This window comes from Pan troglodytes, chromosome 19 (genome assembly GCF_028858775.2).
Source record: "Pan troglodytes isolate AG18354 chromosome 19, NHGRI_mPanTro3-v2.0_pri, whole genome shotgun sequence".
Taxonomy (NCBI): Eukaryota; Metazoa; Chordata; class Mammalia; order Primates; family Hominidae; genus Pan; species Pan troglodytes.
This window is the reverse complement of record NC_072417.2, coordinates 47,106,169-47,129,501: the sequence shown is the minus strand read 5'-3', so window position 1 is coordinate 47,129,501 and position 23,333 is coordinate 47,106,169. Positions and strand designations below refer to the sequence as shown.

At 52.5% G+C, this 23,333-nt stretch overlaps 1 pseudogene; it reads left to right on the top strand.

Moving 5' to 3' along the window:
* Positions 1–923: 923 nt before the first annotated feature.
* LOC112206087 (uncharacterized) lies at positions 924–22,665 on the top strand (annotated as a pseudogene).
* The last annotated feature ends 668 nt before the right edge of the window (positions 22,666–23,333 follow it).

Sequence of the window (23,333 nt, the reverse complement as noted above, 5' to 3'; positions counted from 1 at the left end):
ATTTTTTGTAGAGATGGGGTCTCACTATATTGTCCAGGTTGGTCTCAAACTCCTTGACTCAAGGGATCCAGGACAGGATAACAGGTGTGAGCAACCACACCTGGCTATGTGCATGAACTTTGAAAACAAATACAAGGCCCCACAAAAGCACCACCGATCCCACAGAAATACAATCTACCATCAGAGAATACTGCAAACACCTCTACGCAAATAAACTAGAAATTCTAGAAGAAATGGATAAATTCCTAGACACATACACTCTCTCAAGACTAAACCAGGAAGAAGATGAATATCTGAATAGACCAATAACAGGAGCTGAAATTGTGACAATAATCAATAGCTTACCAACCAAAAAGAGTCCAGGACCAGATGGATTCACAACCGAATTCTACCAGAGGTACAAGGAGGATCTGCTACCATTCCTTCTGAAACCATTCCAATCAATTGGAAGGTTTTCCCACCTAATTTCCAGGGGATCTTTTGCTGCAAGGATGAGAAACTCTTAAAAGTACACAGACAACTCCAAAGATTCAAGAGAGTTCATTCGGGCTGAGCCAGCCCACTGGGCAAACTGACCTTCAAAAAAGGCCCACCCATGACATACACCAGATGGCTCTCCAAGAATCTCTCCAGTTCTCAGGGTCCCTAAGGTACTGAACAGAGCTAGGAAAGCAAACCCATTTGCTTCTTCCTGCACGAAACCCGTTGAGGTCAAGACCCCACAATCAGAGGAGGATGGAGTGGCTCACCCTCAGTCAACAGGCCAGACTCAAGGTGGTATAATGTCTTCACCAAGGGTGTTGGACTCCAGGTCTGAGTCCCAACTCAGTTCTCCTTTCATAACCACACTTTGTTAATTCTCCTTAACAGGGGTTCCTGGCAAGTCATTTCTCCCTCAGGCCTTCGGTTTCCTCACCTACAAGATGAGAGGGCTGCACCAGATGGAAATTCGGGGGGGTAAGGGGATTTCCACGCGCAGCCCACCCCGCCCAAGGGTCCCTCGAGCCTCCATCACAGTTCCCACCACGCACCCGCTCCACAACTCCTGCCCAAGGTGAGGGCTGGTCCCGGGTCCTCCGGCTGCCGCATCAGCGAGTGCAGGAAGGAGGAGAAGCCTACAAGGGGGCGATGCAGGCTCAAGGATGCAACTGGGCCAGGAGTGAACTAGGGCCCCGAGGGAGGTGTCCGGTCCGCTGCTGGAGCCCAGCCCTGGTCCCCGACCCCCTTACCTCCACGGTCCGTATCTCCTGCTGGGTGAGGTGCTTCGACACAGCTTACTTGGTGCCCAGCCCGCGCAGGCTGCCGACGGAGATGCCGATGAGCTTCTGCAGCTGCGCGCACTGCTGCAGCGCCCGGCTGGCCGCGGCCCCGGCGCCTCCCTCTGCGGCAGCCGCGTCACCGCCGCCACCGCCGCCACCGCCCTCCTTCTTCTCGCCCATCGCCGCCGAGCGCAGCGCCGCTCTATGCAGGACGCAGCGTCCCAGGGGCGGAGCCCAGGGCGCGGGCGTCTAGGCAAGGAACCCCCCAGCCGGGAGAGCTGGACCAGGAGCGCCCCTCGGCGCTGCCTGAGCCAGGACGCCGGTAGAGCTGGCCGCCGAGTCTGCTGATCCCGCCTTCAGACCCGCCGCGGTGGGGACAAAAAGCCGCGGCGGCGGGGGGAAAAAGCTGCGGCGGTAAAAAGCCGCGGCGGCGAGCGTATAAAGCCGCGGCAGCGAAAAGCCGCGGTGACGGGGGCAAAAAGCCACGGCGGCGGGGGCAAAAAGCCACGGCGGCGGGGGCAAAAAGCCACGGCGGCGGCGACAAAAAGCCGCGGCGGTGGGAGCAAAACGCCACGACGGCAAAAAGTCGCGGCGGCGGGGGAAAAAGCCGGGGCGACGGGGACAAACAGCCGCAGTGGCAAAAAGCTGCGGTGGCGGGGGCAAAAAGCCGCGGTGACGGGGGCAAAAAGCCGTAAAAAGCTGCAGCGTCGGGGGCAAAAAGCCGTGACGGCGGGGGCAAAAAGGCGCGGCGGCGGAAAAAAGCCGCAGTGGCGGGGGCAAAAAGCTGCAGCGGCAAAAAGATGCGGCGGCGGGGGCAGAAAGCCGCGGCGGAGGGTGCAAAAAGCCCGGACGGCGGGGGCAAGAAGCCGCGGCGGCGGCAAGAAGCCGCGGCGGCGAGGGCAAAAAGCTGCTGCGGGAAAAACCTGCGGCGGCGGGGGGAAAAAAGCCGCGGCGGCGGGGGCCAAAAGCCGTAAAAAGATGCGGCGGGCGGGGGCCAAAAGCTGCAAAAAACCGCGGCGGCGAGGGCAAAAAGTTGTGGCTTCGGGGGCAAAAAGCCGTAGCGGCAAAAAGCGGCGGCGGCGGGGGCAGGAAGCAGGGGCGGCAAAAAAGCCGCCGCGGCGGGGGCAAAAAAGCCGCGGCGGCGGGGGCAAAAAAGCCGCGGCGGCGGGGGCAAAAAAGCCGCGGCGGCGGGGGCAAAAAAGCCGCGGCGGCGGGGGAAGAACCCGGGGCAAAGCGGGTCAAGAAGCCGCGGCGGCGGCGGCGGCGGTAAAAAACCGCGGCGGCAAAAAACCGCGGCGGCAAACAGCCGCGGCGGCGGGAGGGAAATGCCGCGGCAGCAAAAAGCTTCGGCGGCGGGGGAAAAAGACGGGCCGACGGAGGCAACAAGCCGCGGCGGCGGGGGCAAACAGCCGCGGCGGTAAACAGCCGCGGCGACGGGGGCAAGAAGATGCGGCGGCAGGGGCAAAATGGCCCGGCGGGGGCAAAAAGTCGCGGTGGGAAAAACCTGTGGCGGCGGGGACCAAAAGCCCCAAAAAGCCACGGCGGAAAAAGGCGTGGCGGCAGGTTCAAAAAGCCGCTGCCGCAGGGGGAAAAATGCCGCGACGACGGGGACATAAAGCAGCAAAAAGCCATGGCGGCGGGGGCAAAAAGCAACGGGGTCGGGGGCAGAAAGCCGCGGCGGCAAAAATGGGCAAAGAGCTCATGCCTGAAATCCCAGCACTCTGGGAGGCCAAGGTGGGTGAGTCACCTGAGTTCAGGAGTTTGAGACCAGCCTGACCAACATGGCGAAACCCTATCTCTACTAAAAATACAAAAATATTAGCCAGGTGTGGTGGCGGGCACCTGTAGTCCCAGCTATTTGGGAGACTGAGGCTGGAGAATCGCTTGAACCCGGGAGGTGGAGGTTGCAATGAGTTGAGATCACACCATTGCACTCCAGCCTGGGCAACAAGAGCGAAATTCTGTTTCAAATAATTATTATTATTCTGGGCACAGTGGCTCATGCCTGAAATCCCAGCACCTTGGGAGGCCAAGGCGGGTGGATCACATGAGGTCAAGAGTTTGAGACCAGCCTGGCCAACATGGTGAAACCCCGTCTCTACTAAAAATGCCAATATTAGCTGGAAGTAATGGTGGATACCTGCAATCCCAGCTACTTGGGAGGCTGAGGCAGAATTGCTTGAACCCAGGAGGGGAAGGTTGCAATGAGCTGAGATCGTGCCATTGCACTTTAGCCTGGTTGACAAGAGCAAGACTCTGTCTAAAAATTAAATATAATAAAATGAAGAGGAGGAGGAGGAAACAGCCAGGTGAGGTGACTCACCCCTGTAAAGGAAGAGGAGGAGGAAGAGGAGGAGGAGGTGGGGGGGGAAACAGCCAGGCATGATGGCTCCTGCCTGTAGAGGAGGAGTTGGAGGAGGAGGAGGAGGAAACAGACAGGTGAGGTGGCTCACACTTATGAAGGAAAAGGAAGAGGAGGAGGAAATAGCCAGGCAGGTGGCTCAGGCCTGTGGAGGAGGGGGGGGGAGGAGGAGGAAACAGCCAGGCAGGTGGCTCAGGCCTGTGGAGGAGGAGGAGGAAACAGTCAGGCACACTGCCTCCTGCCTGTAAATGAGGAGGAGGAGGAAACAGGCATGGTGGCTCACGCCTGTAAAGGAGGAGGAGGAAACAGCCAGGCAAGGTGGCTCACGCCTGTAAATGAGGAGGAAGAGGAAACAGCCAGGCAAGGTGGCTCACCCCTGTAGAGGAGGAGGCGGAAACAGCCGCAGTGGCTCATGCCTGTAAAGGAGAAGGAGGAGGAGAAAACAGCCAGGTGCAGTGGCTCACACCTGTGAAAAAGAAGGCGGCGGAGGAGGAAACAGCCAGGCCCAGTGGCTCATGCCAGAGGAGGGAGGGGGGGAGGTTGATGGGGGAGGAGAGGAAGGGGGAGGGGGAGGAGGAGGAGAAAAGAAAAAGAAGGAACAGAACAAAAGAAAAAGGCAGGCTGCGTGGCTGGCAATATCCAGGCACGGTGGCTCATGCCTGTAGAGGAGGAAACAGCCAGGTGAGGTGGCTCACGCTTGTAAAGGAGGAGGAGGAGGAAGAAAAAACAGCCAGGTGCGGTGGCTCGTGCCTTTAATCCCAGCAATTTGGGAGGCGCGAGGCAGCAAGCAGAAAGGAGGGAGGAGGAAAAAAAAGAGGAGGAGGAAGGAGGGAAGAGGAAAAAGAAACAGGAGGAGGAAAGGAGGAAGGAAGAAGGACGAATAAAACAGCTGGGCTGGGCTCCGTGGCTCAAGCCTGTAGCCCCAGCTACTTGGGAGGCTGAGGCAGGAGAATCTCTTGAACCCGGGAGGCGGAGGTTACAGTGAGCTGAGATCACGCCACTGTACTCCAGCCTGGGCAACAGAGTGAGACTCTGTCTCAAAAAAAAAGAAAAAAAAAGAAAAAAAGAGAAACAGGCACGGTGGCTCAAGCCTGTAATCCCAGCAATTTGGGAAGCTGAGGCAGGAAGATTGCTGGAAATCCAGAAGTTTCAGACAAGCCTGATCAACATAGTGAGAACCCATGTCTACAGAGAAAGTTAAAAATTAGGCAGGAATAGTGGCACAAGGCAGTCGTCCCAGCTACTCAGAAGGCTGAGGCAGGATGATCACTTGAGCCTAGGAGGTTGAGGCTGCAGTGAGCTATGGTCAAACCACTGCACTTAAGCCTGGGCGATGGAGTAAGACTCTATCTCAAAAAAATAATAATAAAGTTTGAAATACAGTAAGAATTACCAAACTGTGACACAAAGACACCAAATGAGCACATGTTGTTGGAAAAATGGCACCAATCCACTAGCTCAACACAGGGTTGCCACAATCCTCTAATATGTTAAGAAATGGGCCAGGCATTGTGACTCACACCTGTAATCCCAGCACTTTGGGAGGCCGAGGTGGGTAGATTGCCTGAGGTCGGGAGTTCCAGACCAGCCTGACCAACACGGAGAAACCCCGTCTCTACTAAAAATACAAAATTAGGCATGGTGGTGCATGCCTGTAATCCCAGCTACTCAGGAGGCTGAGGCAGGAGAATCGCTTGAACCCGGGAGGCGAAGTTTGCTGTCAGCCAAGATCATGCCATTGTACTCCAGTCTGGGCAACAAGAGCGAAACTCCATTTAAAACAAACGAACAAACAAACAAAAAGTTAAAAAGTTAAAGAACTGGTTGTTGGAAGAGCTTGGCACCTCTGCTCTCTTGCTTTCTCCTTTGCCATGTGATCTGCACATAGCTCCCCTTCACCCTTCTGCCTTGAGTGGAAGCTTCCAAGGCTGCAGCAGAAGTAGATGCTGGGGCCATGCTTCTAGTACAGCCTGCAGAACCATGAGCCAAACAACTCTCTTTTTGACAAAAAAGAGACCAATGACCCAGCCTCAGCCTCAGCTGTTCCTTTATAATAACCTAAGAGGACAAGCTACTTTATCGGGTTGTTGTGAGAAGTAGATGAGATAATACGGGTAGAGCCCCCAGATGAGGGTCTGTCTGGCACATGGTGTATCAGTCAGGATGGGCTAATTAAGCTGCAGTAACAAACAACCTCAAAACCTCAGTTGTTTGAATCAATAAAAGATTTATTTCTCATTCATGCTACACATCCATGACAGGTTGGAAAGGGGGCTTTGATTTCCATAAGTTGCTCAGGGTTCCCAGCTGAGGGATGCTCAATTTCACACGTGCTTCCATGATCACCAAGGCAGGAAAAAGCGTTGCAGAAAATCAGGCGTTGGCTCTTAAAAATATTGCTGTTTGCCGGGCACAGTGGCTCATGCCTGTAATCTCAGCACTTTGGGAGGCTGAGGTGGGTGGATCGCCTGAGGTCAGGAGTTCATGACCAGCCTGGCCAATGTGATGAAACCCCTTCTCTGCTAAAAATACAAAAATTAGCTAGATGTGGTGGCACACGCCTGTAGTCCCAGCTACTCGAAAGGCTGAGGCAGGAGAATCACTTGAACCTGGGAGGCGGAGGTTGCAGTGAGCCGAGATCATGCCACCGCACTCCAGCCTGGGCAACAGACTGAGATTCCGCCTCAAAAAATTTTTTTGTTTTGTTTGTTTAAGGCTGGACATGGTGGCTCATGCCTGTAATCCCTGCACTTTGAGAGGCCAAGGTGGGGGGCAGATATCTTGAGCTTAGGAGTTCGAGAACAGCCTGGCCAACATGGCAAAACCCTGTCTCTACAAAAAATTAGCCTGGCATGGTGGCATGCACCTGTAGTCCTAGCTATTTGGGAGGCTGAGTTGGGAGGATTGCTTGAGCCTGGGAGGCAGAGGTTGCAGTGAGCCGAGACCGTGCCACTGCACTCCAGCATCATGGGTGACAGACTGAGAACCTCTCTCTCTCTAAAAAAAAAAAAAAAAAAAAAAAAAAAAAAAAAAAAAAAAAAAAAAAAAAATTGCTGTTTACATTTCATTGACCAAAAAGTCACACGGTCACCCCTCACATGACAGGGTCAAAGACATGCAGTTCCACTTCGTGTCTAAAAAGAGGGAGAAAGAAATATTTGGTTAACCTCTATGGTTAGTTATCATAATTTAAAAAGTGGGCAGAGGGGAGCTGATTGAGGATGTGACATTTGAGTTGAGGCTTCGACATTTGAGTTGAGGCTTCAATGACAGAGAAGCAGAAATTATAGTAGCTACACGTGCAAAGTCTCTAAGGCAGGAATGGGTTTTTAAGGAACAGAAAGTGGCTTGAATGTTTGGAGAACGGTGAATGAGAGTAAGAATTGAGCAGGGGCTGGGTCACACAAAGACTTCTTGGCCATAGTAAGGAGTTTGAATTATATTTCAAGTGCACCAGGAGACCGGGCAGGGTGGCTCACACCTTTAATCCCAGCACTTTGGGAGGCTGAGGTGGGAGAATCACTTGAGCGAAGGAGTTTGAGACAGACCAGCCTGAGAAACATAGACCCCAAAATGTCATCCCAAAATTTAAAAATGAGCAGGGCATGGTGGTACATGCTTGTGGTCCCAGCTACTTGGGAGGCTGAAATGGGAGGATCACTTGAGCCTAGAAGGTCGAGGCTGCAGTGAGATGTGATGGTGCCACTGTACTCCAGCCAGGGCAACAGAGTGAGATCTGTTTCAAAAGAAACAAAAAAAAATTGGCTGCGTGTGGTGGCTCATGCCTGTAATCCCAGCACTTTGGGAGGCTGAAGCAGTGGATCACTTGAGGTGAGGAGTTTGAGACCAGCTTGGCCAACATGGTGAAACAGGGTCTTTACTAAAAATACAAAAATTAGCTGGGTGTGGTGTTGCGTGCCTGTAATCCCAGCTACTCGGGAGGCTGAGACAGCAGAATCGTTTGAACCCAGGAGACAGAGGTTGCAGTAAGCCAAGATTGTGCCATTGCACTCCAGCCTGGGAGGCAAAGTGGGACTCAGTCTAAAAAAAAAAAGTATGTGAACTGGTACATTGGGCTGTGACTTCATGAAAAGATATTGTCATTGTTTAGAGTACTGGTACAGGTTTGTACCCTATAAACACAAGAGTTGTAATAACTTCTAGTGCACATAATTATCATAAAAATACAAACTCTATTTTAAAATGTTAGCTGGTTGTGGTAGCACGCACCTGTGTCCAGCTACTCAGGAGGCTGTGGCAGGAGGGTTGCTTGAACCCAGGAGTTGGAGGCTGCGGTGAGCTATAATCACACCACTGCACTCCAGCCTGGGTGCCAGAGCACATCCGTGTCTCTAAAACATGCAAGCAAAACGAAACAAAATAAAAACTGTGTGTGTGAGATTGCACACACCAAATGATTGAAGCCATTCTGTTATGAGTGATGACACATTATGACTAGGTAGCAACAAGAATGAAATTATATGCTTACAATTGTACTTCTCTGATGACTCGAACTATTTCACACACATTAGCTTCTGGGTCCATATATATCAAATGTTATTTCCTTTTGTCTTTTTCTTTTCCTTTTTTTGTTTGTTTGTTTTTGAGACAGAGTCTTGCTCTGTCTCCCAGGCTAGAGTGTAGTGTCACAATCTCAGTTCATTGAAACCTCTGCCTCTGGGGTTCAAGCGATTTCCTTCCCTCAGCCTCCCGAGTAGCTGGGATTACAGGTGCATGCCACCACACGAGGCTAATTTTTTGTCTTTTAGTGGAGATGGGGTTTTGCCACGTTGGCCAGGCTGGTCTCGAACTCCTGACCTCAGGTCATCTGCCCGCCTTAGCCTCCCAAAATGCTGGTATTGATGGCGTGAGCCACCGCACCAGGCCTTCTAATGTTACTTCTCTACTACACACTTTTTTTTTTTTTTTGAGACAGGGTCTTGCTCTGTCCCCCAGGCTGCAGTGCAGTGATGCAATGACAGCTCACTGCAGCCTCAACCTCTCATGCTCAAGCGATGCTCCCACATCAGCCTCCTGAGTAGCTGGGACTACAGGTATGTGCCACCACGCCTGGCTAATCTTTGTATATTTTAGAGATGGGGTTATGCTGTGTTCCCTAAGCTGGTTTCAAACTCCTGAGCTCAAGCAATCCGCCCACCTCAGCCTCCCAAAGTGCTGAGATTACAGGCGTGAGCCACTACGCCCAGCCAAAGAAAAAAAAAAAAAAAAGAAAGTATTCTGCTTACCATGATCCTGAGAACTCGGATGTCTAAGTCCATCAGATCCTAATGTTATAAAGACTGGAAACATGGCCGGGTGCGGTGGCTCACACCTGTAATCCCAGCACTTTGGGAGGCGGAGATGGGCAGATCACAAGGTCAGGAGATCGAGACCATCTTGACTAACACCGTGAAACCCCATCTCTACTAAAAATACAAAAAATTAGCTGGGTGTGGTGGTGGGCGCCTGTAGTCCAAGCTACTCAGGAGGCTGACACAGGAGAATGGCATGAAACTAGGAGGCGGGGCTTGCAGTGAGCCGAGATTGCGCCACTGCACACCAGCCTGGGTGACAGAGTGAGACTCCATCTCAAAAAAAAATACTGGAAACACATGAGAAAACTCAGTCAGGTGTGGTGGCGCATGCCTGGAGTCCCAGCTACTTTGGAGACTGAGGTAGAAAGATCTTTTGAGGGCTGGGTGTGGTGGCTCACACCTGTAATCCCAGCACTTTGGGATGCCCAGGCAGGCAGATCACAAGGTCAGGAGTTCGAGATGAGCCTAATATGGTGAAACCACAGCTGTACTAAAAATATAGAAATTAGCCAGGCGTGGTGGCGGGTGCCCATAATCCCAGGTACTCAGGAGGCTAAGGCAGGAGAATCTCTTGAACCCGGGAGGTGGAGGTTGCAATGAGCTGAGATCACGCCGTTGCACTCCAGCCTGGGTGACAGAACAAGACTCTGTCTCAAACAAGAAAAAAAAAAAAAGATCATTTGATACCAGACTGAGTAACGTAGTGAGACCCCATTTCTAAAATAAATGTTTCTTAAAAAATTTGCCTGGGCCGGGTGCGGTGGCTTAAGTCTGTAATCCCAGCACTTTGGGAGGCCGAGGTGGGCAGATCACATGAGGTCGGGTGTTCGAGACCACGCCGCCCAACATGGTGAAACCCTATCTCTACTAAAACTACAAAATTAGCTGGTCATGGTAGCACATGCCTGTAATCCCAGCTACTTGGGAGGCTGAGGGAGAAGAATTGCTTGAACCTGGGAGGCAGAGGTTGCAGTGAGCCGAGATCACGCCACTGCACTCCAGCCTGGGTGACAGAATAAGACTCCATCTCAAAAAAGAAAAACAAAAAACTTGTTTTTGTAAGATATAGGGTCTCACTATGTTGTCCAGGCTGTTCTCGAACTTCTGACCTCAAGCCATCTTCCCACGTTGACCTCCCAAAGTGCTGATTACAAGCATGAGCTACCCAGACACTCATCCTGCCAGAGTAGCATGTGTTGCACAGAGCTGGGCCCGGGGATCAGAAGGAGGGGACAGTTAAGACATCCTGAAGTCAACTCTGCCAAGGCAGGAAGGTCCATTGGTTTTCAGGGTTCAGATAGAGGACAGGATGTGACATCAGGTGAAGAATGCCACCCCTGTCCCCCTCCTGACTTGGATGTGGCCAGCAGAGAAGTGGCACCAGGGGAGGTCTGGGCCGCTTTTGCCTGGTCTGCATCCTCTTTTTCTGACTTTGTGGCATTCAGTACAGGAGGAAGAGAGGAGAGGGCTGGGTGCCAGCGTGTACCCCACTCACAGTGTCCTAAGCAAAGTCCCCCCATCCCCCAACCAGCCTTCCTCCCTGAGCCAGGCAGTGGGTCATCTGCCTGTTAGTCATGGGTCTGAACCCTCTTGCCTCAGGCTTGGATGTGGCCCTGGGCTCTCCCCTGTCTCAGGAGATATTGGGCCCCATCCACTCCAGGAGGAACTCCTGGCGCCACTGGCCCAGGTGCACAAACTGCCCTGGCAGTTGACCTGTCATCAGCAAGTTTTCTGTCCATTCCGCAGAGTCCCCGCTATATGTCAGGGCTTACACTAGGCCTGGGGACACAGCTGTGAAGCATATTGGTCCCGGATCTCTTTGGGGGCCTAGGAGCTGAGCCCGGCCCTTCTCTCTGCAGTCATGCCCCACCCTGGACATGTGAGTTCTCTCCAGCTTCAATGACATTGGCCAGGACTGGTGGCTGTGGCATTTTGTTGGCTAGGTGTGGTATGAACAGGAGGTGACCCTGCCAGAGCGAGGGACCCAGGACCTGCGCCCAAGAGTGGTGCTGAGAATTGGCAGTGCCCACTCCTATGCTGTTGTGGTCAGTGCGGCCAGGAGCATGCAGGGCGGGTTGAGTGCACACGGCTGCTGAACAGCATGTGACTTCCATCTACCACCCCACAGCCTGTTTCCTGGGGTGGGACAGTAGGGGGCACTCCCCTGCCCGGGGGTTGTGCGCTGTGTAGGGGGATAGGTGGCCTGATCTACCCCATGGGATGTCATTCTTCCCATCTGGCTGGCAGGCCCCTGAGCCCCATGCTGCAGGTTATGTGAGGGAGTGCCTGATAGCAGGGCCCCGCCTCTTGCCCTGACCTGCCGCCCCCTCCCCTTATCCCCTGTGCCTGCAGTGGGTGAATGGGGTTGACACGCTAGAGCATGAAGGGCAGACATCAGCAGCCTGGTCTAGGTGGGGCCCCTGGCCTCCTGCCTCCCCATCGCTATTACCATCAACAACATGCTCACCCCCTCCGCCCTGCCACCAGGGACCATCTGCTACATGACCAACACCTCCAAGTGGGTACCATCCTGTCTCCACACCCACCCACCTTCCCATCCCACCCCATGGTCTTCTTGCTAGGGACAGGGTGGCCTTCGCAGAGTGGACTTCTTCAACTACGCGGGACTGCAGCAGGCTGTGCTTCTGTACACGACACCCACCACCTACATCAGCGATATCACCGTCACCACCAGCATGGAGCATGACAGTGGTGAGGGCTTCTGGTAGGACCCTCCCTCAGCGGGCCCAGGGTGGCTCTGTTTGTTCCCTGTTTGGAAAGCTCTCCCAGGAAAAAGGTTCTCCCAGCATCTCTAAACCCTCACAGGTTCCCATCCACCTACGAAGGTAAAATCCAGCCTGTCTGAGTGGGCACAGGCTCCCGAAATCACCCATGTGTTTGACCTTGCTTGGAGAAGAGGGGTCTGGCCTAACGTCACACAGCTCAGGGTGGCCATACTGTCCCTTCCCCACGGTGCTGCTCTCACTCCAGCTCCCCTTGATACACATTGTGTTCAAGGAACAGGCAGCTTTGGGGGGCCGGGCACAGTGGCTCACTCCTGTCAACCCAGCTCTTTGCAAGGAGGCCCTGGTGGGAGGATCACTTGAGGCCAGGAGTTGAAGACCAGCCTGGGCAACATAGCGAGACCATCACCACAAAAAATTAAAAAATTAGCCGGGCATGGTGATGTGTGCCGGTAGTCCCAGCTGCTGAGGCAGGAGAATCACTTGAGCCTGGGAGGTCAGGGGTGCAGTGAGTTATGACCATGCCACTGCACTCCGGTCTGGGCAACAGAGGGAGACCCTGTCTTTTTTTGGAGACAGATTCTCGCTCTGTCACCCAGGCTGTGGAGGGCAGTGGTGGGATCTTGATGCACTGCAACCTCTACCTCACGGGTTCAAGCGATTCTCCTGCCTCAGCCTCCCGAGTAGCTGGGATTACAGGCACCCACCACCATGCCCGGTTAATTTTTGTATTTTTTTTAGTAGAGATGGGGTTTCACCATTGCTGGCCTGGCTGGTCCTGAACTCCTGACCTCAGATGATCCACCCGCCTCGGCCTCCCAAAGTGTAAGGATTACAGGCGTGACCCACCATGCCCGGCTGGGATACTCTGTCTTTAAGGAAAAAAAATTTTTTTTGTAAGTTTTTTTCTTTTTTAAAATATATCTTTTTCTGAGACGAGGCCTTGCACTGTCTCCCAGGCTGGTGTGCAGTGGTGAGATTATTGACAGCTGTTGCGGGGCCGCAGTTCTAAGTTTAAAGGGATTTAGGCTGGGTGTGGTGGCTAATGCCTATTATCCCAGCACTTTGGGAGGCCAAGGTGGGTGGATGACTTGAGCCGAAAGTTGGAGACTCACCTGGGCAACATAGTGAGACCCCGTCTCAAATAAATAAATAAAATAAATAAGTAAATAAGAATTTAAACAAGAATCACACAGCAAAGATGATGCAGCATACAGCAATTTATTGCAAAGGAAAAAGTGTTTTGACAGTTAAGTTCAGAATAGCCTGGATGCAGTGGCTCGTGCCTGTAATCTTAGCACTTTCTGAGGCTGAGGTGGGTGGACCACTTGAGCTCAGGAGTTCAAACCAGCCTGGCCAACATTAGCTGGGCATGATGGCATGTGCCTGTAATATACCAGCTACTTGGGAGGTTGAGATGGGAGAATTGCTTGAACCCAGGAGGTGGAGGTTGCAGTGAGCTGTGATTGCAACACTGCACTGCAGCCTGGGTGACAGAGCGAGACCCCATCTCAGAAAAACTAATGAAGTGCAAAATACACGATTCACCATGAGAGAGAGAGAATTCAGGGCAGGCTGCTCGTAAGGATGAGACAGCGCTGATTATTAGTGGGGAGACACTGGGAGTCTTACATGATGAATTCCTAAGGAGCTGGGAAGAGGTGTTACTCTAAGCAAGTTCTGGGTCGTCCTCTTGGTGCACATGCGCAGTAGCTGTACTTGCTCGTTTACACATCACCTGTCTCAGCGCCGTGACTGGCGCGTCCAAAGGACACGGTCACTTCCTTGACTACCTGCCCTGCCTCAAGATCGTAGCTCACTGCAGCCCTGAACTCCTGGCTCAAGCAGTCCTCCCATTTCATCCTCCCAAGTAGCTGGGGCTGCTGGGACTGCAGGCGCGCACCACCACGCCTGGCTAATTTTTTGTATTTTTATGGAAGAAGTGGTTTTAATATGTCACCAAGGCTGATCTTGAACTCCTGGGCTCAAGCGATCCTTTCATCTCAGCCTCCCCAGGTGTTGGGATTACAGGTGTGACCATGTTGCCTGGCCAAAAAAAAATCTTTTTTAAAATTAAAAAAAAAAAGCGCCAGGCATGGGGGTTCACACCTGTAATCCCAGCAATTTTGGAGGCCATGGCAGGAGGATCACCTGAAGTCAGGTGTTGGAGACCAGCCTGGCCAATATGTCAAAACTCCATCTCTACTAAAAAATACAAAATTAGCTGGGCATGGTGGTGCACACCTAAAATCCCATGTTCTTGCAAGGCTGAAGCAGGAGAATCACCTGAACCCTGGAGGTGGAGGTTGCAGTGAGCCGAGATCACGCCACTGCACTCCAGCCTGGGGGACAGAGCGAGACTTCGTCTCAAAAAAAAAAAAAAGTTAAAAGTTTTAAAAAAGCAACAGAAACAAATGACTGCCTGGGAGTGGTGACTGCGGGACACTCCCGTTTGTGTGGCCCAGGTCGTGTCCCTCCCTCAGCCCTGGTATTTCTTGCCTCCTGCAGGGCTGGTGAATGACCAGATCTCCGTCAAGTGCAGTAGCCAGTTCGAGTTGGAAGTGCCTCTTCTGGATGCAGAAAACAAAGTCGTGGCCAAGGGAGCCAGGAGCCAGGGCCAGCTGAAGGTGCCGGGGTGCCAGCCTCTGTTCGCCTTACTTGATGCACGAATGCTCCACCTATCTGTACTCGTTGGAGGTAATGGTGGTTTGGGACTTGCTTAAGGGAGGTCTTTTGCCCCCATCTGGTGGCCCTGGCTTCAGCAGGAGCCCAGGACAGGTGAATGGGCAGGCATGGTCCTCTGATGTTTCCTACCCTTGGTGGCAGGCCCAGGTTTTTTTTGTTTTGTTTTATTTTGTTTTTGAGATGGTCTCACTCTGTCACCCAGGCTGGAGTGCAATGGCCTGATTACACCTCACTGCAGCCTTGAGCTCCTAGGCTGCAGCAATCCTCCTACCTGGACTGCTGAGTAGCTGGGACTACAGGCACATGCCACCATGCTTGGCTAATTAAAAAAAACCTTTTCTGTAGGCTGGGCATGGTGGCTTACACCTGTAATCCCAGCACTTTCGGAGGCCGAGGCGGCTGGATCACTTGAGGCCAGGATTTGAAGACCATCCTGGCTAACACGATGAAAGCCCGTCTCGATTAAAAATACAAAAAAAATTAGCCAGGCGTGGTGGTGGTGGGCCCCTGTAGTCCCAGCTACTCGGGAGGCTGAGGCAGGAGAATGGCATGAACCCAGGAGGCAGAGCTTGCAGTGAGCCGAGATCACGCCACTGTACTCTAGCCTGGGTGACAGAGTGAGACTCCGTCTCAAAAATAAAAAATAAAAAATTGCAAATTTGCTGGGCATGGTGGTGCACGCCTGTAATCCAGCTACTCAGGAGGCTGAGGCAGGAGAATTGCTTGAATTCGGGAGGCAGAGGCTGCAGTGAGTTGAGATCATGTCACTGTACTCCAGCCTGGGTGACAGAGTGAGACTGTCTCAAAAAATATATATATTTTTAGAGATGGGGGTCTCACTCTGTCACCAGGCTGGTCTTTAACTCCTGGACTCAAGTGATCCCCCTGCCTTAGCCTCCCAAAGTGTGGGAACTCCAGGCATGAGCCACCTTGTCTGGTCAAGGGGAAGGCCCAGTTTTGAAGGGCAGGTCCCCAGGGTCAGCCAGGGAAGGGCAGAGCTTCTGTTTGCTACATCTCTGCTTGCAGCCCCGAGGCAGCTGCTGGGGTGCATGAGGGGCCTTCCTGCCAAAGGGCAGGCCAGATGGGGCTCAGGCTGTCGGGGTGCTCACACCTGGCGCTTTGGCTGTCGTAGGTGCAGCTGACTGCACAGATATCACTGGGGCCTGTGTCTGACTTCTACACACTCCCTGTGGGGATCTGCACTGTGGCTGTCACCGAGAGCCAGTTCCTCATCAATGGGAAAACTTTATATTTCCACGGCATCAACAAGCATGAGGATGTGGACGTGTGCCGGGGCTCCTGGGTCCTCGTGGGGGCTGCTTCTGGTCACCTTCTACCTTCGCCTTCCCTGTGTCCCACAGTTGAGCACAGCTCAGGGCAATGAGGCAAATAGCTCCAAACTGCCCTGTGGTGGAGCAGGTGCCTGGGCTGGAGAGGGGGGCTCATGCGGTGGCTCTCCAGGGTCCTGGCTGTTGTAGGAAGTGCAGCTTCGACAGGGACATGGGTCACTCGGCTCTGCTGTCTCCTAGATCCGAGGGAAGGGCTTCAACTGGTCGCTGCTGGTGAAGGACTTCAACCTGCTTCGCTGGCTTGGTGCCAATGCCTTCCACACCAGCCACTACCCCTACACCAAGGAAGTGCTGCAGATGTGTGACCACTATGGGACTGTGGTCATCGATGAGTAGTGTCCCACCATGGGCCTGGTGCTGCCATGAGTCCCCACCATGCACCCACTCCGCCTTCCCAGCCCGCGGGCCTCACCGTGATATTCTGTCACTTCCCTCCTGGCCCGTAGGCAGCTCTTCAACAACGTATGTGCATCACCACAAGCGGGTGATGGAGGAACTGGTGCGCAGGGACACACCCCGCCATGGGAATGTGGTCTGTGGCCAAGGAGCCTGCATGCTACCTGGAATCTGCCGGCTACTACTTCAAGTGAATGCCCCCTGCCTGCCCTGGGCTGCATTGGGAGGGGGAGACCCAGGCAGGTGGCTCACTGGGGTGGGCGTGTGCTGTTCAAGATCAGCCCGTCTCAGCCCTTTGGGAGGGCTGCCCATACCCGGACAGTTCAGGGGACCAAATATCTACCCACCCAAATTATGGTTTTCTTTTGCTTGCTTGCTTTTTTCTTGAGATGGAGTCTTGCTGTGTCGCCCAGGCTGGAGTGTGGTGGCACAATCTTGGCTCACTAAAACCTCCGCCTCCCGGGTTCAGGTGATTCTCCTGGCTCAGCCTTCTGAGTAGCCAGGATTAGAGGCATGCATGAGCCACTGCGCCTGGGCTGTTTTTTGTTTTTTTGAACGGGGTCTCACTCTGGTTGCCGAGGCTGGAGTGCAGTGGCACAATCTTAGCTCCCTGCAGCCTCAACTTCCCAGGCTCAGGTGATCCTCCTGCCTCAGCCTCCCAAGTAGCTGGGATTGTAGATGTGTGCCACCATGCCCAGCTAATTGTTGGCCTTTTTTTTTTTGAGATGGACTCTCACTCTGTTGCCCAGGCTGGAGTGCAATGGTATAATCTTGGGTAACTGCAACCTCTGCCTCCCAGGTTTAAGTGATTCTCCAGCCTCAGCCTCCCAAGTAGCTGAAATAACAGGTACGTGCCACCACGCCCAACTAACTTTAGCATTTTTCAGTAGAGACAGTGTTTCACCATGTTGGCAAGGCTGGTCTTGGACTCCTAACATCAGGTGATCTGACTGCCTTGGCTTCCCAAAGTGCTGGGATTACAGGTGTGAGCCACTGTGCCTGGCTAAGTTTTGTATTTTTTAATAGAGAGATTTTTAATACAGACAGTGTTTCACCATGTTGGCCAGGCTTGCCTCGAACTCCTGGCCTTAAGTGATCTGCCTGCCTCAGCCTCCCAAAGTGCTGGGATTACAGGTGTGAGCCACCGCGCCCGGCCTCCCTTTTTTCCTTACAATCATGCAATTCTAACTCAGCATTCAGAGGTGGATTTTTTACTTGCAGCAGAGGCAGTAGAGGTTGTAGAAATGCTCCTTGAGGCAGATGCCACACCCCGATTTCATGGAGTGCTTTGGGCTGAGCCAAGTCTGCAGTAGGCAGAAGGTTCTGAGAAGTCATCCGAGCCTAGGTAAAGGACAGTTCAGAGTTGGGGGCACAGGGGTGTGCTCAGCAGGACTGGGTGGACAGGTCCTTTGTTGCGAAGGTGGAGAGCACCAGCTTCCAGGAGCAGGTGCCTGAGAGACAGGCTTCTTTGGGAGGTGGCCAGAGGAGATGCTTGTTTTCCGGGGCAGGAATTGGAGGGAGCTGCCCAGGCTGGAGCGGTTCAGCCAGGCTGTCACAAGGCTTTGAAGCTTCTCATCTGAGAGCCCGCACTCCCTGTTTGCTTAATGCATTAATAAATATCCCACCCAAATCTGCATCCATCCGCTCTTGTGCTCAAGAGCTGTTTCAGGGAGTCAACCTCATTTTTGCCAGTGTTCAGCCCAGTGACCTCAGCTCTATGTACCTGGAAGGGTGGCTACTCCTCTGGGGGGACAGGATTCGGAGGCAGGGGAAGAAAGAGTGATGTTAGAGAGCTCAGTCTAGGACTACAGGATCGTGTGCCCTTACATAAAATACATCTGAAGTTAGGGAAGAAAGCAGTGGCTTCATGCCTTTTTTTTCTTTTCTTTTTTGTTTTGTTTGTTCATTTGTTTGTTTCGAGACAGGGTCTTGCTCTGTGGACCAGGCTGGAGTGCAGTGGCACGATCCCGGCTCACTGCAACCTCCACCTCCTGGGTTCAAGCGATTCTTGTGCCTCAGCCTCCTGAGTAGCTGGTGTTACAGACGTGTGCCACCATGCTCAGCTAATTTTTGTATTTGTAGTAGAGACGGGGTTTCGCCATGTTGGCCCGGCTGATCTTGAACTCCCGACCTTAGGTGATACACCTGCCTCAGCCTCCCAAAGTGTAGGGATTACCAGTGTGAGCCATCGTGCCTGGCCCCGTGTTGTGTTCTGGCGGGGGAAGATGGGACACAGAGGACGGGAGGGTGTCTGAGCCATTCCTGGACTGATGGAACCTGCGTCTTCTGCCTTTTGTAGACAGGATGGCAATCGCTCACACCAAAGTCTTGGACCCCTCCCATCTGTGACCTTTGTGACCAACTCCAACTGTGCAGCAGATAAAGGGGTGAGCCTGGGGGTCCCCACCCCTTTTTTCCCCACCTTTGCCTGGGCTTGTCCTGAAGCCTGATCATGGAACAGCTGGAAAGGACCATGAGCTGCCAGTCTGGGTTTTTTTTTAAAATTTTGTTTTCTTACTTAAAAAGATAGAGACAGGGTCTCGCCATGTTGCCCAGGCTGGTCTTGAACTCCTGGGCTCAAGTGATCCTCCTGCCTCGGCCTCCCAAAGGTCTGGGGTTACAGGTGTGGGCCACCGCACCGAGCCTCAGCCAGTCTGTTTTCAAAGATGATCTTTAGGTTAGTGAGAATTCTCTCCCTGCTTACTCGCCAGGCAGTGTGGCTTTCTCAATACAAGGAGGCTGGGCATAGGACAAATCCCATAGATGGGATTTGTTTGCTCAGTTTGGACTCAGCGTTTTTTGCACTTTGATTTAATAGACTCATAAAATGTCAAAGGTTTAAGGGAGCTTAGAGTTCATCTGGCCCACACCTGGCTGATGAGAATCTCTAGGGGAAATTTTTGTGAAATGGCAATCTCTGCATTCTGAGATCCTGATTCACTAACTCCAGGGTTGGAGCCTGCGTTTTTCTTTTTCTTTTGTAGAGGCAAGGTCTTTCTCTGTTGCCCCGGCTGGAGTGCAGTGGTGTGATCACAGCTCACTGCAGCCTTGAATTCCTGGGCCCAAGCGATCCTCTTGCCTCAGTGTCCCGAGTAGTTGGGATTCCAGGTGTACACCACTGTGCTTGGCTAATTTTAAATTATTTTGTAGAGATGGGATCTCACTGTGTTGCCCAGGCTGGTCTCAAACTCGTGAGCTCAAGTGATCCTCCTACCTTGGCCTCCCAAAGTGGTGGGATTACAGGCACAAGCTGCCATTAGCATTCTCTTTTGAGATGGAGTCTTGCTCTGTTGCCCAGGCTGGAGTGCAAAGGTGCAATCTTGGCTCACTGCAACCTCCCCCTTCCGGGTTCAAGCAATTCTCCTGCCTCGGCCTCCGGTGTAGCTGGGATTACAGGCACACACTACCATGCCCGACTTAAGTTTTGTATTTTTTAGTAGAGATGGGATTTTGCCATGTTGGCCAGGCTCGTCTCAAACTCCTGTCCTCAGGTGATCCACCCACCTCGGCCTCCCAAAGTGCTGGGATTACAGGTGTGAGCCACTGCACTTGGCCAGCATTCTTACTAGAAAGAAGTGTGTTCAGGATGCATTAGAAACTAGCCAGTTGGACACAGAAGCCTCTGCTGCTCATCCCTGAGCACCACTTTGCTGAAGCTGATGGTGGCTCGGTCATCTCTGCCCTGCTCCTAGGTGGGACTCTCAGGCCCTCTACAGCCCACAATGCTGCCTCGTGAAAGCTGCCTCAAGATTCTCTGTGACGACCAGGCATGGTGGCTTATGCCTGTAATCCCAGCACTTTGGGAGGCTAAGGTGGACAGATCACTTGAGGTCAGGAGTTCGAGACCAGCCCAGCCAACTGGTGAAACCTTGTTTCCACAAAAAATTAGCTGGACATGATGACACACGCCTCTAATCCCAGCTACTTGGGAGGCTGAGGCAGGAGAAGCACTTGATCATGGGAGACAGAGGTTGCAGTGAGCAAGATCGCCCCCCTACATTCTAGCCTGGGCAACAGAGTGAGGCTCTGTATCCAAAACAAAACAAAAAAAGACTTTCTGTGAGAATGACTGCATCGGCCCCTCAGATGGGAGTGCTTCTCTAGGGCAAGGTGAGGGGAAGCCCAGTGATGGGACTGCTGCCTGAAGAGGAGTCAGTTCCAGTGGCGGGGGCCCTGGGCTTTGCCTGAGGAAAGCGTGTTGGCAGCTGCTCTGCTTCTCTCAGCCCTTTTCAGCTGCCACGTCGGTGCAGAGTCGCAGGCCTGCCTCCTTTGGGCCACTTTGTGACCATGTTTCCTGCCTGTGAGGCAGGGTAACTTCAGGATCTAAATTGGTGAACTTGGATGTTCTCAGCCTCGAGAGGTGGCTCTTCCCTTCTAGTTATTTTTTTATTTTTTATTTTTTATTTTTGTACAAATGGGGTCATGTTGCATTGCCCAGGCTGGTCTCAAACTCCTGTGCTCAAGCATTCCTCCCACCTTGGCCTCTCAATATGCTGGGATTACAGACATGAGCCACTGAGCCCTGTTAATTGTCTTACTACTATATTTTTAGATCCGGGTTCTTGCTGTGTTGCCCAGGCTGGTCTTGAACTCCTGGCCTCAAGGCATCCAGCTGCCTCAGCCTCCCAGAGTGCCTGGATTACATCCCCTTCTTACCTTCTCTGCCAGAAGAGCCCCTAAAGCATGTGAGTGCTGAATCATGTGGTCTTCTGGGCACTGAACGGGCTCTGCTGCTCTGGTCCTAGGCTCCCTATGTGAACATGATCCGTGTGAACAGCTACTACTCTTAGTATCATGACTACAGGCACCTGGAGTTGATTCAGCTGCAGCTGGCCACCCAGTTTGAGAAGCCCATTATTCAGAGCAGGTACGGAGCAGAAACAATTGCAGGTTTTCATCAGGTAAGTGGTTTTGAACTTTCTGTTTGTGTGTTCTCTCAGGGCAGAGATGTCACTCACCTCCTCCAGCCTGCCCTGCGTCCATTGCACTGCTCCCCTCACTTCAGCTTTGGGCTCATCTCCCACTGCCCCATCCATGTTCCCTCCCCGCCAGCAGCCAGGCCTCTGCCCCACTCACTTGATCCTCAGAGGTGGACTCCTTATCGGCTTTGTTTCCAGACAGCCTCCTGTCACCCATGCCCAAGTGGTCTTTCTAACAAATCCAAATTTGTGTGTGTTTGTTTGTGAAACCGGGTCTCTCTCTGTCATCCAGACTGGAGTGCAGTGGTGTGATCACTGCTCACTGCAGCCTAAACTTCCGGGGCCCAAGCAATCCTCCTACCTCAGCCTCCTGAGTAGCTGGGACCATAGGCACATGCCAACATGCCTGGCTAATTTTTTTACTTTTGTAGAGATGGGGTCTTGCTATGTTGCCCAGGCTGATTTTGATTCCTGGGCTCAAGTGATCCTCCTGCCTCACCCTCACAAAGCACTGGGATTACAGGTGTGAGCCACTGTGCCCGGCCACAGATCAAAATTTGAGAGTCCTGTTATTGGCTCCCCGAGGCCCACAGGACAAAGCCCTAACCCCTGGTCAGGACACTCAGTGTCCTCTGCTCTCTCCTGGGTTTTCATCCCCTTCTCCCCTCTATCCCAGCCACTGATCTGTTTCCACTACCTTGTTCGCTCTCCTGCTCTCGCTTGAGCTGTTTCTTCTGCCTGGAATGCCCGTGTTGGCACCATAATCACCAACTAAAAGATCCTTTTTTTCTCTTTATTTTTTTAGAGATAGGTTCTTGCTATGTTGCCTAAGCTGGTCTCAAGTTCCTGGACTCAATTGATCTTCCTGCCTTGGCCTCCCAAAGTGCTGAGATTAGAGGTGTGATCCACTGTGCTAGCCTTTTTTTTTTTTTTTTTTGACAGGGTCTTCTTCTGTTGTGTAGGCTGGAGTGCAGTGGTGCCATCATAACTCACTGCAGCCTTGAACCCCTGGGCTGAAGCGATTCCCCTGCGCTGAAGCGATTCCCCTGCCTCAGCCTCCTGAGTAGCTGGGACGACAGGCATGAACCACCATGGGCAGCCTATTTTTAAAATTTTGGGGGCTGAGCGTGGTGACTCACACCTGTAGTCCTAGCACTTTGGGAGACCGAGACGGGTGGATCACGAGGTCAGGAGTTCAAGACTAGCCTGGCCAACATGGTGAAAGCCCATCTCTACTAAAGATACAAAAAATTAGCCGGGTGGAGGTTGTAGTTAGCTGAGATTGTGCCATTGCACTCCAGCCTGGGTGACAGGATGAGACTCTGTCTCAAAAAAAAAAAAAAATTTTTTTTATAGAGATCTAGTCTCACTCTCAGGCTGGTCTTGACCTCCTGGCCTTAAGTGATTCTCTCCCCTCAGACTCTCAAAGTATAGGAGCATGAGTCACACGATGCATGGCTGAAAAGATTTCTATTCACTGTCCGAGTCTCCTCATAGCTGTCCCCCTGTGGGGAGGTTTACCCCACCTGCACCAGGCCGAGGGAATCTTCCCCATGCTCTGCCCTTGTTGCAGCCCAAACCTGGCTCTCCCAGTGTTCTCGCCAGGCACTGCCGATATTTCTTTGGCTCTCTTTGACTGGACTGTGGGCTCAGGAGAGAGAAGGAGTTCTATGTATTGTTGCTTCCCAGGTACTCTGTGATGTCTGACAAAGCACACACTAAATAGTATCTATTGAGGGCATGCTTTCTGGAACATGATCTTGCTTTCATAGCATGATTTTGCTGTCAAACCATATTTTCATCTGGATGCAAAGTTACATTCTACAGAGATCCAGTGTGTTATAAATGCAGATTTTCTAATAAATTCAGACTCAAGAAGGGTTCTTATTGCAGAGTTTGGTTTCATGCACAGAAAAGGTAGAGTGTCTTATTTTCCAGGTGTCTGGGGAATGATGATGAATACCAAGAAGTATCGTAATGAATGTGTTTATTTGTTTATTCATTTTTGAGATGGAGTCTTGCTCTGTTGCCCAAGCTGGAGGGCAGTGGTGCAGTCTTGGCTCACTGCAACCTCTGTCCCCCAGTTTCAAGCAGTTCTCATGCGTCAGCCTCCTTGGTAGCTGGGAGTGCACCACTACACCTGGCTAATTTTTGTATTTTTAGAGATGGAGTTTCACCGTGCTGACCAGGCTAGTCTCAAACTCCTGACCTCAGGTGATCCACCCACCTCAGCCTCCCAAAGTGCTGGGATTTCAGGCGTGATCCACTGTGCCCGGCCTACAATTTTATTTTTATTTCATGGGA